At 51.6% G+C, this 4,489-nt stretch overlaps 1 pseudogene; it reads left to right on the plus strand.

Moving 5' to 3' along the window:
- Window positions 1-533: 533 nt before the first annotated feature.
- Window positions 534-2,588, plus strand: LOC102890608 (annotated as a pseudogene).
- The last annotated feature ends 1,901 nt before the right edge of the window (window positions 2,589-4,489 follow it).

Below are 4,489 nucleotides of genomic sequence, written 5' to 3' on the forward strand. Positions count from 1 at the left end.
TGCCACACAGGGGAGGTGCCAAGCATCACGGAAAGGTAGGCAGGGCCCAGGTCTGTGAGGGACCCAAGCTTTCCTGAGTAGGGCCAGTCCCCAGAGTCTCTGACCCACTCAGGGCAGATGGGAGCCCAGGCCTCACCGAGGACACTTCAGGAGGAAGGTCCTAGGTCAGCAGACAAGAGACTGGCCAAAGGCCCAATCCCTCTGATGGGGTGGCTTGGGTCTGAGAGGTTTGTAGGGTTTGAAGAGAAACAGATACTAGTCAAGGAAGTACCTGGAGTCCCAGGCTCTGAACTACAGTTAGGGCTTGCCATGGCCCCACCACCCTGCTCTGAGAAGGAAGGGGTCTGTAGATGACTTTATCTGGTGGCAGGGACCCCCTGCAAAGCCTGGCAATCATAAAAGGGGCCTCGTGGTGGGTCCCAGCAGCTCGGGAGGTAAGAGGAGCAGCGGCTGCCAAGCTGCCCAGCTTCGCAGAGGCTCTTGGTGCACCACGGCCCGCAGGCACCCAGTACAACCCCCGCTCTGCAGCCATGATGTCCACAAGGAAGGTCAGCTCTGCCAAGGAAGCAGCAAAGGAGGAGCCCAAGAGGAGGTTAGCGAGGTTGTCAGCTAAACCTGCTCCTGCAAAAGTGGAAAGGAAGCCAAAAAAGGCAGCAGGAAAAGATAAATCTGCAAACAAAAAAAGCAAACAAGAAGGAAAAGGGGCACAAAGGGAAAAACAGGCCGAAGCAGCTAACCAAGAAACCAAAGATTTACCCGCAGAAAATGGAGAAAGTAAAAACCAGGGGCATGCAGCCTCTGATGAGGCAAGAAAGAAGCCAAGTTTGATTGTCATACACCATGTCTTATCAGTGGTCTCTGTCTTCTTTTTTTCTTGTGCAATCCAGAGGAATACTTTTATCAACTATTTTGTAAATGCAAGTTTTTTAGTAGCTCTAGAAACATTTTTAAGAAAGGGAATTCTGCCGCATCCTATTTTTTAAAATGTAAATACTTTTTTTATGAGGTGAAATCATTTGCTGGTTGTTTATTTTTTGGTGCAACCAGAGAATAGTGGGCTATTGAATATGGAAGGCTTTGATTATCTTGGGTGTCAGCTTAACATCCCATAGGTGAGGGTAGTTTCTATATAACCCTAAGCGTACTAAATGGCAGTTGGAGTCGGTCATGCATTTAATATGTCTTGAACATTTTAAATTACTTCTATTCCCATGTTTTTGGTAGAATTGTTTCCTAAAGAAAACCACTCCTTGATCTTGGCTCTCCCTGTCAGAATTTCGTGCACTCTGTAACATCTTTGTTGGTAGTTTTCCTAGTAACTTTGTTAACATGCTGTGAAAGATTGAAAATTTGATTATGTAGTGTATATGATATTAAAGTGTGAGTTAGTGAGACTTCGTATAACAGTATATCGACATTTGAAGATATTGGTACTTGATAGTCTATTGAAGAAAATTGACCTCCCAATTTTAACCTGAAAAGTCACTGGAATAACTGTTTAGAAAAAAATCACAACTACATGACTTTTTAGGTTTTTGTGCATATGTTAAGAATTGCATACAACTTGAAAAGTCTGCGTACTTATTCTCAAAACAACCAATAAATTCTCGTTTATGAAAGCATTTTTTGAAGCACATAAATAAAAAGAAGGGCCTGTTGAGGTCCTTCCCAGGGGCTCAGGGGCTCAGTACCCCCTTCCCAGGAGCCCATCCCTTTCTCACTGCCCCAAAAGACATGGGGTCTGAGAGTTGGGTTCCTTTAAGACAGAGGAGCGCTGGAAGTACAGTGAGCAGACAGGGCTGAGGCTGGAACAGGGGTTGTAAGATGGAGTGGTTACCTTCACTGATGCAGGAGCCTCTGAGTGGGCAGTAGCGAGAATGCTCAGGGTTAGCGTCTCTACATAGTGGGGTATACTACAGACAGCAGTGTACCTGAGGAGCCCCACATCTGCCTGCCATCCCTGGTCCAGTCTAGGGACTCGTGTCCAGCCAGGGAGTAGACAGGAAGGACTCTGCCCCAGGGCCTGAAAAGTTGGGCTGGGCTGGGGGATCCTCATCAGGAGTGGGGACTGGGTTAGCTGCTAGGGACATCGTCTAGAGAACACAGAGAACAGCCAGAAGGAGGGCCCAGTGCCCACTGGCTGGAGTGCGCCCATGGCTTTCCTCGCACACGTGCTTGCCTCAGGCTTCCTGAGCTGAGGCCGGGCCTCAGGGGCAGCAGTCTGCATGGGAGGGCCACACTGTGGGCTGGAGGCACCACTCCCTTCTCTACCATGAGAACTAAGAGGCACATTCAGTCGGATCAGAGTTGGGCCCTGCTCCATTCCCCTGAGGGGGTTAAGGAGGACCCAGCTCATATATCCCAACCCCTCAGTGAGAACCGCTAGGGCAGGAAGCACCTGGAGGTTACTGAGGGGAGAAGGGTCATGATAATCACCCCCACACATAGCCCTGCTCTCCTCCCCCCAGAGCTGTCCCCTCTCTCACTTTTCAGGCTTAACTCTTGACAGCAAAGCTAGCCAGTTTGGCCCCTCGCTCAGCCAAGTGGGGCAGCTGGGAGGCAGGGCCTCACTCAAGAGGGATCCTTGAGTGCCATCCCCCTTTTGTTCACTCGGGGAAAGAGATGCACACATTGCCTACCAAGGCTCCTTGGGGCTGAGGGCAAGCCCAGCCAGGGCAGCTCTGGACAGTTGGGGTGCAGACGTTTTAGTTCCCGGCCTCCCGGCCGGCCTAAAACCCTCAGGTTTGGCTCTGGATCTTGACACAGCTCCTGTCTTGATGTGACCAACAGCAACTGATCCATCAGCAAGTTCCTGGACCTTTGTTTCCCCATCTGTAACTTAGAGGGAATGGTCCATGTGGCTCAAAATGATTTCTGAATACCTGACTCAGAATCACCTCAGCAGTTCGATTAAAACACAGTCCTGGGCTCTGTCTAAGCCAGTTCTGGATGGAGCCCTGGAAACCATTTTCCAGGTGATTCAGTTTAAGTAGTCCTGCCCATGTGCAGCCCAACCCAGAAGCCTTGGATGATCAGAGGGGAACTGTGGGCCAGAAGAGCCACCTGCAATCAAGGCCGAGTGGGCCCCCCTCATTCCCTTGAGAGGTGGAAGGCACCAGCACACTCAGCTCCGCCCACACACCTTCCTTGCCCTCGGCTCTGTTCCCAAAGGATGGAAGAGGCTTTGTGAAAACTTGTGGTGGTGGGGGTGGCGGGGCGGGGGGTAGCACGGCCTCCTTCAGGCAGGAATCCTGGGCAGTTCTGTTCCTGCCCCACCACCTCAGGCTTGGGCTCCTCTGGACACCACCGTAGTCCCTCTCTTAGCAGAGCCCTTAGGGCAGGGTTAGGTCTCTCCCCTAAGAATGGGCTCCCAGGACAGAGTTGTCCTGTGGAGAGTGCCGCCTCCCCGGGTCAGGTCCAGCTCGACAGTCTAACCCAGCCTCTGCACCATTATGGTCCTCTAGGACACAAATGGACAGATGGACTCAGGTGATGAGCAGCCCCGCCTTTCTTGAGGCCTCAGACCCTGCCCTGGAACTATGCTAACCATTATAATGCAAGATGTATGCCTGGCAGGGAGCAGGGGCACCATAGGGGTGCAAGGAAGTATGAGGGAGGAAGGAGGGATGGAAGAAGAAAGGCAGGAAAAAAGACATAAAGAAAAAGAAAATAAAGGAAAGAAACAGCCAAATCCAGCAAGGACCCAGCAGTGAGGTGGGTGAGGCTGCCTTTGGCCGGAGATCCAGAGTGACGCCACCTATATCACAATCCTTTCTTTCTACACAAGTAGCCTCGAGTGATTCTAAGTCTCCAGGCTAGTTTCCTGTGGACGACATAGACCACACGCCCTAGTCTCCAGGTTCCAGGAATGAACAAGTTGACACGCTTTTGCTGGATTTGGAGCCATGTCTTCTGGTTCCACCCTCCCGAGTTCCCTGTACCCGAGACACACAAGGGTAGTTCCCTTTCCCAAATGAACCTCTAGGCCTCTGCACATGCTGTTCAACTCACACCGTACCTTCACACCTGCCTTTATCTACTTCTTCCTACTGGTCAAGGCCCACTTCAGGCAGCAACTCTTCTGGGCCCCATGACACCTTCTCATTCCCAGGCTAGCAGAGCCCCCGCCTGAGCTTCCACAGCACCCTTCCTCCGGGCTGTCACTGTGGTGACCACGATGTGTTGGGGTTGCCTATCTCTTGGCCTGTCCAGTACTGGGGGTGGGAATACTACCACTCCAAACCCCGGCCTGGTACAAGGCCAGGCTCCAACTGCCAGGAGTCACAATGTAGCTGTGTATAGGAAGGATGTGGAACTGGGCTCAGTGAAACCCAGAGTTAAGGTCCCTGTCAGGCAGGTCTGACCAGCCCTCCTGGCCTGGCTCCTGGAATAGATGGAGTAGAAACCATGTCCAAGAAGGTACCTCAACAGCTCTGAGAACAAACCTCTTCAAGAATAGAGCCCAGCCAAAGTGTCTGTGTGTGTGGCG

Source organism: Pteropus alecto, unplaced genomic scaffold, assembly GCF_000325575.1.
Source record: "Pteropus alecto unplaced genomic scaffold, ASM32557v1 scaffold38, whole genome shotgun sequence".
NCBI lineage: Eukaryota > Metazoa > Chordata > Mammalia > Chiroptera > Pteropodidae > Pteropus > Pteropus alecto.